This window comes from Notamacropus eugenii, chromosome 2, assembly GCF_028372415.1.
Source record: "Notamacropus eugenii isolate mMacEug1 chromosome 2, mMacEug1.pri_v2, whole genome shotgun sequence".
Classification (NCBI taxonomy): Eukaryota; Metazoa; Chordata; class Mammalia; order Diprotodontia; family Macropodidae; genus Notamacropus; species Notamacropus eugenii.
In genome coordinates this window covers 501,233,044-501,248,838 of record NC_092873.1, presented here as the reverse complement: position 1 = coordinate 501,248,838, position 15,795 = coordinate 501,233,044, and the positions used below count along the sequence as shown (strand labels likewise).

Genomic DNA, 15,795 nt, shown 5'->3' with positions numbered 1-15,795 from the left:
AAGACCATAAATACATGTAGGTTGTGATCTCCATTAGGGAAGCAATGAGAAGGGAGAAAGCCCACACCAATAAAACAACAGGCTGTCTGTAGCACTCATGTTTTGGGACTTAATCAAGCACCTCAATCCCCCCCTTTTTATTTTGTTATTTAAGCATTCCAAATACATTGGCCATCTCCCCAAATCAACTGTATGCTTTCGCAAGACAAGACTGATTTCTTACAATCTTACTTATCTTGTTACAGCACATTTAGGACTGCTCAAAAAGACATATCAAGTTAAATATTATAAATCAGAGGTGTAGCTTCAGTGCTTTGCACAGTGCCATAGTAGGTACCGCACAAACGTTTACTGAATGAATGAATGTCAAACATGCAGCCCTGGAGCAAACCAGATTAGAATGTAACTGAGAAATACTGAACAAAAATAATAAAAATACAATAGGACATAAATAATGTTAATATGTAGCTTTCTAGGTTAACATACAGCCAAGAGGGATCCTTATGTATGGTTTAGTGGTCCAGGTTTTCTATTTAAGGTTTTTTTTTTTTTTTTTTTTTTTACTAAGGGAAGACAGTAATGAATGATGCTCTTTCAACAGAGATCTCAAAAACTGGCTAAGGCAAGATACATAATTATGAGGGGCTTAAAGATTCCGAGTGTCTACTGGAAGTCTCATTTCACAAAAAGCTGAGCATCTTATGAAATCTTTTTTAAAAAACTAAAAAAAAGAATGGGAAGGATGCCAGTGTATAGTGCCATGGAAGGGAGATGTGGGTTTCAATTCCAGTCCTTTCCCTACTACCTGCCTGAACCTGGCAAAGCCCCTGTTTTTCTCATCTGTGTAATAGGGGGCCTGAACCAGATAACTTTTCAGGTCAAACTCTAAATCTAGGCTCTTCCATTACTTGACTAGTCTTGGTGATAATTTCTCTTTTTTGAAGGTAAAAGAAACACAAGGAGGAAGTGGTTGGTGAAATGAGCAGAAAGCCTGGGAGATGAGGAGCAGATGATCCCAAGGAAAGGAACACTGAGTACAGACAGATGTGTACTGTTGATTTTAGGAAAGCAGATTTTAAAAAGTTTAGAGGAATAACAATCCCGATACCATGTCGAGAGAATCACATCTCTCTCTTCTTCAATATTTCCCTCCTGGTTTCTTCCTCTGCCTATAATATGCTCAGATCTCCCTTAAAATAAAATCCAATCACTCCCTCCTTCCCATTCTCCCTTCACCTCTTTCTTTTCCTCTCCCACCCTCTATCTCTCTGTCTGACACTCTGATGTCATTATGAAATCTGAAGAAAGAAAGATCTAGACTCATCGTCTCCATCTCCCAATCACCCAATTCTCTTCTCGATCCTCATCTACTCAAAGTTTCTCCACAGTCAATAACAACCATTTAATTGACAAATCCAGTGACCTTTCTCCAGCTTATGTTTCAACAGCATTTGAAATCACTGACCAAAACCCTTCTTAATGATAATCTTTTTTCCTCAGCTTGAAAGGAAGAAAATATTTATTACACATCTACTCTATTCCAGGCACTGCGTTAAGCACTTTACAAATATTACTATACTATTATCATACCTATTTGGTGTACATCTTAGCCTTTCTATTATAGTGTGAGCATCCTGGGGGCAAGAATTATGTCATTTCTTTTTGTCTTCATATTCCCAGAACGCAAATGAATTCAATTCAAACTAATATTTATTAAGCAAAATGTTTTCTAAACTCAATCTAAAGAAACCAAGAAGCTGAAAAAATTAAAAGGGAGAGATGTACAAAAGATGAAAGCAGAGACCTACAACTAAGAACAGGTTTATGTGTGTCATAGATTGGTAGGAAGAGTTTCAATAAGTTTCAATAAGGCTAAAATTCATAGTAAGGTGAGTGGTGAGGGTTGGAAAGTGGTGGTTGTGGGTAGCTGGGAACAATGAAAAAGGCTTTGGTTTTTTGGAGGAGTTATACTTGGAGCAGGAAGAACATGGACCGTGTAAGTGTCTAAGCTCTCTGCTTGGGGGCAGATGGTGGAAATGTTAGCAAATTAAAGAGAGGAAATAGTACATTATTCAATTGTTATTTTGCTCCCACCCCCTTTATTAAGGAAAAACACCAAGCTGGAAAAGTAGAAGAGGTTGAACAAATACACTTTAGAGGAGATAAGTGATAATAAAGATATTATAAGAGACCTACAATATATTAAATGCTTTTGAATATTCTAACCCAGATGAATTACATGCCATGTTACTAACAGAACCAAGATTATTAAACAATTGTTGGTAATCTTTAAGGAATTCCAGAAAATGGGAGTTGACAGGAGTCTGGAAAACAGGCAAATATACTACTTTCTGAAATGGGGAAAAAAGGTGAATTCCAGGGAGTGTGGATCAGTGGAACTTGACGTCAATCCCTGACAGAATTCTGGAATGGATGGCTTGGGAATGCTGGGAAAGGGAAGTGTTCATTATAGTGACCCAGTAGGCACTCACGAAAAGTAATTCCTGTCAAACTAAGCTCATTTCCTTTAAGGAGACCCATTAAATTTTCCCATTAGAAAAACAGGCGCAGTCCCTGGATTTGGATTTCAGCAGGGAATATGGGCAAGTATTTCAAGACATTCTTGGGAAGAAGATGGAGAAATCAGAAGCTGATGGTAGTACAGTTAAAGAGATTCCCAGCTGATTGAATGATCACACTAAAAAAAAAACCCGCAGATAAACTGGTTCATATTGATATGGGTTCTGTGCTCTGATATGTCCTGTTTAACTTAATTTTCATCAATGGTCCCAATGAAGAAACAGACAGATTTCAAGCTCCTTGAAGGCAAAGGATGTTTCTCATCCATCTTTGTATTCCCCAGTGCCGAACACAGTGCTTGCCACACAATAGGCACTTAATCATTGTCTCCTAATTGATAATACAAAGCTGTGGGAAATGCCTAATGGATGACAGAATAAGATTCAGAAATAGAGCCAAACTGAATCAGATATCATTTCAGAGGTAAATACAACACCATGTATTTGGGTTCAAAATATCAATTATACAAGTGCAGGTATGACAGTGCATTTCTAGTGACCATTTTCTGGGGTGTGATTTAATGTATTTCTTGCGATCATTTTCTGGTTTTAGTTAAAGGCAAATTTAGTAAGCCCCTTGAATAACCTGGTTGACAGGGTAATCTAAGAGTGTTTACAAAGAAGGTAACACCCATTTTACTCTGAAGGAATCAAAGCACATCTGGAAAACTATGTTCAGATTTGAGTGTCCCATTTTGTAAGGGATATTATTAATAAACTGAAGCCCATCCAAGAGGGTGGTGGGGAGAGTGAAGAGACTCCAAACTGAGTCAGAGAAAGACAGACAAAGGATGTTTGAGGATGTTCATGAGGATGTTCATCCCAGAACTGAGAGGAGGATGGTGGGAACATAACAATCATCTTCAAGGGTTGCCATTGGGAAAAGAGATTAGACTTCATAGAACTCCAAAATGTAACACTCAGCCACATTACTGGAAGTTTCCAGGAGACAGATCTGGACTTACTGGAAGGAAGGAAGAACTAACATTTAGAGATGTTTGAAACTGGGCTTCTCTGTGGCCTCTTTCCTCCTCCTTCTCCTCTTAAGCACTTTGTACTTCTTGCAGCCATTCACACTTTACTGAATGCAATATTGATAAAGGAAGGCATCGCGCCTTATCTGTCTTTGTAGTTCCTCAATGCTGACCACTGGTGCCTCCTACAGAGTAGGTGCTCACAAGGAAAGTTGTAGAGAGAGTTGCTATATGCAGCAGGATTAGACATCGACTGAGGTCCTTCAAAATCTGAGATTATATAGTCAAACAAGTGCATGATTAAAACTGGTGATCTTTTAATAGATCTCAAATAAGTACATACACAAGTATGAGATGGAAGAGGAGGGAGCAAGAGATTGTGCCGGAAGGTGGGAGGGCTACCTGGGCCTTGTTCTCAGTACCCTAGAGTTGGAAAAGGTTGGATTTGAGTTCTGAGGGGGAGGAAAACGAAGGTACTTCAGACATGAAGGGCATCATGTGAGAATGCCTGAAATGACCCACAGTAAAGCGGCTGGCAGGACCACAGAATCTCACTAGTCCAATCCGCACTTCAACTAAGAACTCTTCTGCAACATGCCTGGCAAGTGGTCAAAATGCCTTCCTTTGAAGATTTCCAATGAGGGCTGGAACCCACAGTTTCCCAGGACAACACATTCCACTTTGGGACTGTTCCTATCATGAGGAGATTTTCTCCACTATGGAGTTCAAACCTACCTCTTCGTACCTTCCAACCACTGTGTCTCGTTCTGCCCTCTAGGGTCAAACAGAATGAACCTACCTTCCCCTTCTGCACGAATATGGTTATAACGTCCAGCCTAATTCTCCTCTTCTTCCAGCTTCTCCAACCACCTCTCCTATCATGATCTAGAGTAGGGGTGGGAAATCTGAGGGCTTGAGGTCACATGTGGCCCTCTAGATCCTCAAGTGCAACCCTTTGCAAAGGCCACATGTGACCCCAACGCCACAGGTTCCCCACCCCTGACCTAGAGGATGTCAGTAACTTCCAGGTTTTTAATGTCCTTCCTAAATGTTACACCCAAATTGAATACCTTGGGTACTCCAGATGTAGGTTGTCTAGGGCAGAGGACAATGGGGCCTGGGGCCTTCTGATCCTAGACACTCTGAATCACGTATGTAATCCTCTTCTTACTAATCACACTTGCTCAACAACCCAGTTCAGGATGATTTCTTCATTTATTTTCTTGCCACAAATCTTCTGCCTCTCCAATCTATCCATACAGCTACCTAACAAAACATTTTTAATACATTATTTCCCTGATCAACAAGACCCATTGCCCCTACATTAAAAGCCAAATTTACCCTTTCTTCTTTTATTTTTCTGCCTATAGCCTAACTTCAATCTACTTTTCTGTGTTTATTACACACTCACTGTGATCCGGCCAAACACCCACACACATACTCATGAACATGTGTGTGCAGATACCAAGGCCTTTACACAGGTAAACCCTCATGCTTGGAAGGCACCCCCTCATCTGTGCCTTTCAGCATCTTTGTCTTCTTTCAAAGATCAACTCAAGCTTGACTTCCTACCTCAGGGCCTTGACTGATCCCCTTCAAGTGCCTCCCCCTTGAAATTACCTCAGTTTACTCTGTCGCTGTTGTTTCACCCACAAGCACCCCACCTAGCTCCTCGTGGGCAGGAGTTATTTCATTTTCCTCACTATATGCTTAGTGTTCAGCACAGTGCCTGGTACACAGTAGGTGTCTACTAAATACTGGCTGATGGATGAGACTAGAGTCCTTCCTTCCAAGTTTCTATCAAATCATTATGATTTTTGGGTTCTCATAATTCCCAGTAAATTCCCTTCCCAGACTATTTTGTCTGTTTATTTAGCTGTTTTTCACTCCTGACTGACTTTGATTTTCTTGGCAAAGATACTGGAGGGGTTTGCCATTTCCTTCTCCAGCTCATTTTACAGATGAGGAAACTGAGGCAAACTGGGTTAAGTGGCTTGCCCAAGGTCACACATCTAGTAAGTGTCTGAGGCCAGATTTGAACTCAGGAAGAGGATTCTCCCTGACACCAGGTCCAGTGCTCTATTCACTGCACCACCTAGTCACCCCACTTCCCGGAGTACCTGTCCTATACCTAGTGGTACTTAGTTATGTACAACCATCCCCTCCATCAGACTTAGACCCTCAAGGCCAGGGACTGGTTTTGCCCTTCTTTGTTTCCACAGTGCTTGGCACATAGTAAGCACTTAATAAGGGCTTGTTGCCTTACTAACTTTAATACTCCAGGGAGGCAGCAAGCCAGACAAAGGGAGATGAATAAGGTTAGGATCTTACTCAATAATCAAGGGTCAGTCATCTATGGCCAAAACATGGCATTGGTCCATTGCGGATGGTCCACAGACTGGGCACAGCCAAGAACCCCTCCCTGCTGTGGCTTGAGCTGCTCGCCACCACAGGCCACACATCCAAGGGAGGGTGCTCCTGAGTAGCCTCACCCCATCCCTTGTGGGAGAATCACCACCACTGCTGGCTCCTGCCCAAGCATGGCAGAGTCACAGAGCTGCCAAGTTAGAATATAAGTTGTTGTGGAGGGCTGATGCGCTATGTGGCAATGAACCATAGCAGTGTTTAAGTCTAAAAGGAAAAAAACCACCTTAGGCCATGGAATGAAGGATGGCTCGAAGGGATTATGTTGCTGTGGGTTTGTAAGAAGTTCCTGTTTCAGAAAACAGTGATGGGAAGGGACAAGTGCCTGTTTTGGTATCACGGCTAGCTCTGGAGCAAACACGGGGCACAATTTAACGGCTAGTTACCCTTTGGTGGGGATGTCTTCCTTTCTACAGAAGGCTCTATTATGTAAAGGTAAATGATTTGGGAGGCTGTAAGCGCTGCAGGCTTCAGGACCTACTGTCAGGTATGATTAATTTACTACACCCTTACCTGTACAAAGGGCTCTTTTACAGTCATGGCTTTTGGATGACGTGTCTAAATCACTCAACCTTTACTCATGTTCCACTTCCTCAAAGGCCTGCAAAGAATTACGCAGACAAATGGAGGAAAAAAAGCATGTGGCAGACTCGCTTTGGTTGCTGTTTTCCTCATTGTCTGTTCATCTCTCTAAAACCCAAATCCATTTACTCTGGGTATTGCATCATAAGACAAATCGAGGCAGCCAGGGGGCATGATGAATGATAATAACTGGCATCTTTAGGGAGCTTTAAAGTTGGCTTAATGCTCTGCAAATCCTACCTCATTGGAATCTCCAAATAACCCTGCAAGTAGGTGCTATTACTATCATCCCTTTAAAGGAAACGGAAGCAAATGAGGTCAAGTGTCTTTTCCAGAGTTACACAGCTAATAAGTTTCTGAAGTCAGATTTGAACTTGGGGCTAGAACCCATCCACTGCACCCATCACTTAGCTGCAGAGGATAAGGTTCTAGGCAAGGAGTCTGGAAGACCTGAGTTCAAAACCACTCTTTGTTCACTTACTGTATGACCCTGGGCAAGTCAGTTAACTTTTCAGCCTTAGTTTCCTTAGCTGTAAAATAGGGATAATAATTCAAAGTACCTATCTTTAAGGATTGTTGTGAGGACAAAATCAATAATATTTATAAAACACTCTGCACACCTTTAAGTGATATGTAAATGTCAGTTTATAAGGCCATGTCTCTTTCTGGAAAGAACAATATTGTTGGAGTTTAAGTATGTTTAATTCAATTATTCTAATCTGAAGTTGAAATGTACTTAACTTTCCTCTCTGACATGGAAAATGTGAAGAAAAAGCATCAAGTCTTTTTTTTCCTGAGAGGATTATCACCCCCATTTCATCGATGATGATGATGATGATGATGTCCTGAGAGTTCAAGAGATTTGCCTATGGTCAAATGAACTGGTGGAGTGAAAATAGGACAGAGGTCATATCAAAAATGTATTATTTTACTTTGTTCCCATTAATGTGCCCATCACTATAGTTCAATTTGGTTGTAATGCTAGGTTTATAAAGAGGAAAAATGTGAAATAAGGTGGAAAGGTAGGCTGGACTCAGCCTCTAGTCTAGAAGGCATGAGATGCCAGACTAAGGAGGTTGCTTTTTGAGCTATAAGCCACAGGGAGCAGGGGAGTCTCATGGTCAGACCTGTGCATGAGAGAGATGACTCTGGCATCTGTAGGAAAGCTGGATGGGAGAGGGGAGAGACTAGAGGCAGAGTCCAATAAGGAGGCTATTACAGTAGTCCAGGCAGAAGAGCCTGAACAAAGGTGGTAGCCCTCTCGAGTGGAAAGGAGGTAGACTAGAGACATTGTGGAAACCAACTGGACAGGTCCTGGAAACTGATTGGGAGGGAGGGGGAAAGAAAGGTCAAAGATGATTCTGAGATTTCAAGCCTTGGTGGCTGGAAGGAAGGTGGTGCAATGACCAGAAATGGGGAAATTAAGAAGGAGGAGCAGAATTAGGAAAGATGAGTTCAGCTTGAAGCATCTTCAGTTTGAATCAGTGGAGAAATTCAATCTAGAGATATTCTCTCTCTCCTCCCTTTCTCTCCTCTTCCCCCCGCCCCGCTACTCTCTTACTTCCCTTCCTCCCTCTCTCATATACATACACACTTTCTATATATACACTCTCTTTATATATGTGTATATTCTCTCTCTACATGCACACACACAGAGGAGTAAAAACAGGTATATTTATATGTATACTGAGATCCTTACTGCATCTCCTTCACTGACTCACCTAACTCCAACCCTCTGAGTGTGGGTGCTCTCCAAGGCCCCAGCATTGGATCTCAGGTTTTATATCTATATGTTCTTGCATTTATCTCCATAGCTGAAATGATCATGTCTGTGAAGGGAACTACACATACGTACATACATACACACACACACGCAGTGGTAGCTAGACATGCAAGAGAGTTGCCTTTCAGAAAGTCAAGGAAAGAAAGATGCTCAGGATAGAAGAGGGTAGTCAGGAGTAACAATAGTCAAAGGTACAGAAAAGTACAAGGAGAGAAGTCTTGACTTTGGTGAACTTTTGATGAACACTTGATGAACATTCATTGTCCCTTCACACCCTGGTGTTTTCTTTTGGAGGAGAGGGGCAGGGAGACCCATAGGTTTCCACAGATCACCAACTGCTTGAGACCATAATATACAAACACCAAGCTTACAAAACAAAATAAAATTAGGGGTATTCATTAACCTTATAAAGGCTTCGTCACAGATTTCCATCCAATAGTCAGCTCCGTAGAGATATATGTGTAAACCTAAATGGATTCATGTGAACAGACAGAAAGCCAGGGGGTGGCAAGGAGTACATCATTATGGCTATCACTGCATTGAACAGAGAACACACTTAGGACATGCATGCGACGTACAAGTGGTTTTCATTTCAAGAGACAGAACGCTTCTTAATAAAGCCATTCCTAAAGGATTTGGATGGAGCCTTATGGTTTGCCTTAGTAGTAGGGCATGCTTGTCTTTGAAGTCCAAGAGAATTTCAGGGCAGCATTTCCGAGGGAAGATTCCCTCATGCTTTTTACTTGACCCCTTAGAGTTTTTAGAATAATAATCACAGTACATAGAACACATACTAAAGCTGACAAATTTTTGCTAAACTGAAAGATTTTAAGGACAAAACAAAACAAAATGAGGAAACACCTAACACTCCAAGCAGTGGCTAATAAGGGTTATATAATACAACAGAAGGGAAAGGGGGATTTGTGTTTCATCTTACCTTCCAAGCAGATGTTTCGTGGAACATTGCACTCTTTTGTAGTATTCAAAAAAGCCTGAAGTCATACACCTGTGTAGATTTTCAGTTTCTAGTTATACTTTTTAGGAACATCTAATGACAAGCCTGGTTCTCAAAAGCAATGGTGATGGATATATTTGCAAAGTGTTGGATGCCATGTAGGTGGCTCATCTCTCAAGCAATCAAGGACAGGAGTGAGACAACACTGTGCACTGTTACCCATTTCTAGTTAGTTTCCTGTTCCTCTGCTTAGGAGATGGAGAAAAGACTTGATTTGGCAGCACATTTGGGACTGCGGCAGCAGCTGAAAAAGGAAGCTGCCAGGTTCCTAGGAAAATAATGTTAAGGTCCTACAATTATATGATTCTTCCTGAATTTGCCTTCATATAGTATTTAAGCCAGTATATTCTTGAATCTATGGATACGTGAACCCATCTAGCATCTGGTGAAAGAACAGGGCCAGTTAGTTTTGAAGGATTATTAATATGGCCATCTATGAAAAGAATTAGAAAAGTCCTCCCCCATCTTGCAAAAAAAAAGGGAGGGGGGCAACTAGGTGGCACAGTAGATAGAGCAATGGCCCTGGAATCAGGACATGAGTTCAAATCTGGTCTCAGCCACTTACTATATGCGTGACTATGGGCAAGTCACTTAACGTTGATTACTCTCTCCCACCCTGAAAAAAAAAGTTTATGTGACATTTCTCCAGAGCCTAAGTAAAAATGGTCACCTCCTCTTACCTACATCCCTGAGCAGCATCTCATCTAATAGGAATCATTATTAGAGCCTTTTGGGCCATCATCGAAAGTGAATAAAAATGGAAAGTCACCGAGTTCACTCGGAAACATGACAGTGTGCCCTGATAATATATGTTGGTGTCAATGCTCGAGATGGCTGCTTTGTCCTCACCTCACCTCACCAGCCCGGATTAATTCACTGTCACCTACACACAAGCTATACAGCATAATTAGGGGGCGGAGTCCTCTGCCTTGAGTCTGATTGTCCCTCAGCACCAACTGCGACCCACAAGGATGTTCAAGTTCTGAATTTCCTGTGTTCTGAAGTTAATACACAAAGAAAAATGAGCCAAATTCTTCCTCCACCGTATATTCTACTTGGCTCCCAAACATTTCCTCTTTTATTCATACCCTGTTTGCAGCAGAGTCCAAGAATGCTGTGCACTTGACCCATGCTGGGAGCTGCAGCCTGGAATTCTGACATGGCAAGGACATGTGGAAAGTCTCCCTTCACAAGCTTTTCTATTGTCATAGAGGACCAGACTCACACAAAGCTAATCTGTTTTGTTTTTTTTTTTTTAAAGGAAAATCCAGGATCCAAATAGATGATCAAGGATGTGGCTATGCAACACCCGTACTGGGATTTTTTGACTTTGGCATCTCCAAAGTAAGAACTGAATTCCTCTTGGCATACATCTATTAAAACTCTTGTTTATTGTCATGCTGTATTGAAAAGACTAACAAAAACCAAGCCAGATCATCTGATTTACTCCAAGCCTGAAATCATCAAAAGAGCCTCAGTCTGAGAACTTGCATACCAAGTTAGGTTTCAAGGCAGGGTTTTACACTAGGTATTAACCCATCCAAAACAATAAGAAATGTCCCATGACAACGCAACTGTGTTTTCCCTGCTGAAGTATCTTTGTATCTAATCAAGGGAATAGTTGTTCACTTGGGACAACCGGTCTCTTGGCAACTCTGAAAAAGCCAACATTTTTCTGCCTCCTTTTTTTTTGCTGTGACATTCTCACAAAGAGGTATCTTAGACCTCTCCCCAGAATTCTGCAGCCCATCCCACCCCATCTCTCTTAGGTAGATTTCATCCTTGGAAACCATGGGAAATTATTTGTTACTGTTGTTGAAAGAGAGTAGATGTTTCCTAGTGTAATCAAGGCGAAAGTCCTTCCAACTAAAATGAGAGAGATTTCCACTTAGTGTAAAGAGCTTTTCTAGAATGGCCATTATCCAAAAATGGGAATGGGGTGCTTTGTGTGGGGGAGGAAAGGGTGGGGTAAGTGGATCAACCTGAGGGCTTCAGTCAGAGGATGGATGGCCTCTCTGGAATGAGAATGTGACAGTTCAGGTACTGGTTGGAGACAATGCAAAGTTCCTTCCAACTCCAAGCTTCTGTGGCATATAGTCATACACATATATGTTTGTGTGTGCGTGCGTACACATCTTTGCACAAGAATGCTTAATAACTTAAAACCACACTAAAACTTTGGGAACATTCTAAATATGTCAATATGTTTGTAAGAGACTCTTCTTAGGACCTTTTTGATATGATCTGTCGATCCAGCGATTTCGCCTAATCTCTCAGTGTTTACAATTCTCTAATACTGTAAATTAGAATGGAGTTACAGATGGGCATTACGGGAGGGAGGGACCACACTTTGTATGTTCAATGGGAAGGATATTATTATAGACCTAGATCTAGGCAGAGGAGTTAAGTGATTTCTCTAAGTGAGAAAGACAGACTTTAAGATAAAAGCAGTGGACCAATCCATATTCAATGAGGGGAAAGCAGAGTTAGAAACTCTAAATGAAACAAAAGCAGTCTAAAGTGGGATGGGGATCTAAGCACTTAAGGAACTTAGAATTTAATTGGGGGAGAAGGAGCTACAATAAAGGAAACAATTAAAGAACAAGGAAGTGCTAAACTGTGGCCTGAGACCAAAAGTTTAAGGTGTTCCAGAGAAGATATGAAAGTATATTGGGAGTCTATCCCAAAGCTTTATGGGGGAGGGGATTAGACCAAAAGGACTACAGGATCATAGATTGAGATCAGGAAGGGACCCAAAGGTCATCTGGTCCATCTCCCTCATTTTCTAGATGAGGAAACTGAAGCCCAGAGAGGTCAAAGAATCTGTATGAGTTATACAGGTTAACAGTGCTGCCTATCTTGGGCTCTAAGTTACTCAGATCGCAAGCCTCGTGCTTTCTTCATTGTACTGCCTGATTCTATGAACCTGAATTGAGACAGTAATAGTAGTAATAGTAGCAGTAGTAGCAGTAGTAGTGGTGGTAGTAGTAGTAGTAGCAGCAGTAGTAGTAGTAGTACTAGTAGCAGCAGCAGTAGTAGTAGTAGCAGCAGCAGCAGCAGCAGTAGTAGTAGCAGTAGCAGTAGCAACGGTAGTAGTAGTGGTGGTAGTAGTAGTAGTAGTAGTAGTGGTGGTGGTGGTGGTGATAGTAGTGGTGGTGGTAAAAATAACAACAGTAACAACTAATAGCTAACATCTCTGTAGTGATTACTATGTGCCAGGGGCTATGATAAAGGCTTTACAATGATCTCCTTTGTTCCTCACTACAATCCAGTGAAATAGGTGCTATTATTATCCTAATTTTACAGATGAGGAAAATGAGGCAAACAGAGGTTAAATCACTCGCCCAAGGTCACTCACTTAGGAAATATTATGAGGTGGGATTTGAACTTGGATCTTCCTGCCTCCAGATCCAGGGCTTCTTATCCACTGCATCCCCCCATGAGTGATGTGGCAACAGTTGGTACAAGTATGGCAGCAATGGGAGGGGAGAGGAAGGAGAAAATCCCAGAAATATTTGTAAGGAAAGAAGAAAGACAGAAAGTTATGTTTCTCTTGCTCCAGATCCTTACCTGGTATGTCCCGTCTTCGAGCTCAGCTTTTAGGCAGCTCAGGGGTATGATGGTCAGAAATGCTAGAGTTGAAGTCACATAGGCCTGAGTTCAACTTCCTGTCTCCATGGCCCCGGCAAGTCATTTAAAACTCTCTTCATCTCAGTTCCCTCATCTATAAAATGGGGATAATAAAAACACCTACCGTATTTCAATGCAAAATCACTGCACCCTGTTTATTCAGTCCAAAAACTTGTTTTATAACCTTTTCATCTCATCATTGTGGCATGGTATAATTCTGTTCGTCACACTTAAAAGGTAAACAGAGCAGCCATGTATTCACTGGTGGCATCTGGATATGCATTTATCTCTGCGTGCAAGCTGCAAGCCTTGAATTCTCAGTGCCAGTGCACACACATTGTCAGTATTCAATTTTAACGTATATTCAAGAGTATTCCATGCAACCTAATCTTGCACCAAGAAGAGTTTAGTAATAATTGATTTTTAAGCAAGACCAGAACAAATTAAAAAAAAAAACCCTTCACATAATGGTCACTCCCCCCACCCCAACTTTTTTGCAAAAAAAAAAAAAAGGCATAAAATCTGTGATGAGTATGCAGTGAAATACAGTAACTAACAGGGCTGCTGTGAGGATCAACCAATATAATATATGCAGAGTGCCTTGTGAAATTTAAAATGCTACATAATTGTTTCTAGTAGCAATGTATGGCTATGAGAGTTGGGCTACAAGGAAAGCGGAGGGCCACCTTTGAATTATGTACTAGAGAAGATTTTTGAGAGTCCCTTGCACAGCAGGAGATCAAATTGGTTCATACTTAAAGAATTAATTCGGGCTGTTCACCGAAAGGTCAAAAACTGAAACTGAAGCTTAAATACTTGGGTTACATAATGAGAAGACAGGAATCAGAAAATATACTGATGTTGGGAAAAGATTAAAGGAAAAAGGGGAAGGGGATGACAGAGTATGAGATGCATAGAGAGTGTCATGGAAGCAATGAACATGAGCTTGGATAGACTTGGAGAGATAGGGAAGGACAGAAAAACCTGGCATGTTATGGTCCATGGGGTCACGAAGAATTGGACAGGACTGAATGACGCTAAATATAACTGTTAGCTATTAATAATAATAAAGATGAAATTCATTAGGAAAATATAAAGTCTTCAACTGGGGTTCAAAAAACCAATTTCACAAGTATAAGATAGGGGAGGTATGATCAGACAAGCAGCTCTTACGAAAGACCTTTAAATCTAGTAGCAGTAACTCATCAACAGTGAGGTGTGATCGCCCGAAAAGCTACTATGATCTTAGGATGCCTGAGGAAAGCAGAGAGGCTGGGTTCACTGCATTTTGCCATAGTCAGCTCACATCTGGAAGCCTGGCAGTTCTGGGTGCCATTTTAAGATGGTAAAATTAGAATGGAGTTCATTCCATATGAGAATTGACTGAAAAATTGGGGATATTGAGTCTGGAGAAGAAAGAGACAAAGTGTGGAAAGTGAGGGAAGACACCCTTGGGGAGAGGGGCATGATGGCCATATTCAAGTATTTATGGGCTGCCATGAAAAGAAGGATTAAATGTGCCATGTCTGACCTCAGATGGCAGAATCAGGAGCAAAGGGTGGGGAATACAAAGACAAATTTAGGCTAGATAACACAGGAAAGTTTCCTAAGAGAATTACCCACAAGTGCACTGGGCTGCCTCAGGAAGCAATGAGGTTCAACCTTACTGGAGATTTTCCAGGAAAGTTTTGTTGGGTATCTGGGTAGAGATGAGTGGGGTCTCATCCAACTCAGAGATTCTGTGATTCTCTGTGCCCTGGGCCTTTTGTGTGTGTCAAAGACCTCTCCTTTAACATCTGGACCCCTTTCCAGAAGAATAATCTTAAATGCACAAAATGAAATACCTAGGTTCACCAAGGAAATAAATTCTACTGAACTAGAGTCAGCAAAAAACCCAAACAAACTCATATTCATGGCCTCCAGGTTAAGATAACCCTACTTCAGAAAAAGAATATCTATTTGGCTAATTTTCTCTGAGCCTACTCACAGGACTACTCCAAAGAGTTAGCATTTGAGTGCCGCTGCCTCCTGGCTGTTCCTACCACATGACACCCCATTTCCCGAGTGAGCAGTTTCCCGGCCTGTCCCCCATGCCTCTCCCTCCTCATCTCCACCTCCTGACTTCCCTGGCTCCCTTCCAGTCTCAGCTGAAGCCCTGCCTCTTCCAAGAAGCCCTTCCCTCTCCTCCTTAATCTCAGTGCCTTCTTCTTGAGACTACCCCCAATTTCTCCCACTCATATCTTGTATGTCTAAGTTGTCTGCATGCTGTTTGCTCCATTGGACAGCGAGCTCCTCCTTAAGAAGAAAGACTGCTTTTTGGATTGGTTTGTTTAGGGTTTTTTGTTTTACTTTTCATTATAGCCCCAGTGCTTAGCATAGTACCTGACAAACAAAAGGTGCTTAATAAATGCCAGCTAACAGATTTTCTTATCATAAATCAAGTCAAATAAAACCAGCTGTGTTTGTTCCAAGTATTGTCCAGCTTCTCTGTTCCCACTGGACATCCATTTTTACCAGTTCACACTGAGCTCATTCTCCTTTGTAGTAAAGGCTCCAGACCAGATGATAAATCTCCATTCACTCGTTTGCAGTTTTTATAGAAAGCCTGGTACCATTGTGAACATGCCCTCACACGGCCAGAAAGCATTCAAACAGCAAGCTGTACACTTCGTGGGTTGATGAGAAAAGAAGCATTCCTACGAAAGTCACCCTTAAAACAGCTGGTGGGTGTTTTTCCCCAAATTCTGCAAACAAAGTGCTGGTATTGATGAATAAGAAAGGGATAAGAAGGGGTAGTACCCCCTCTCC

At 41.6% G+C, this 15,795-nt stretch overlaps 1 protein-coding gene across 5 annotated transcripts in view; it reads right to left on the bottom strand.

Annotated features, from left to right (window-relative positions):
• LRRC8D (leucine rich repeat containing 8 VRAC subunit D) overlaps nucleotides 1–15,795 on the bottom strand; it is a 146,963-nt gene that overhangs the window by 38,059 nt on the left and 93,109 nt on the right. Inside the window, exon 3 of one of the 5 annotated variants that reach the window (XM_072649040.1) lies at nucleotides 12,928–13,081. The exons of the other annotated variants lie outside the window; for them this stretch is intronic. The gene's annotated coding sequence lies outside the window, so the exon portion shown is untranslated. The remainder of the gene's footprint in view (nucleotides 1–12,927; nucleotides 13,082–15,795) is intronic. 5 annotated transcript variants of the gene reach the window in all.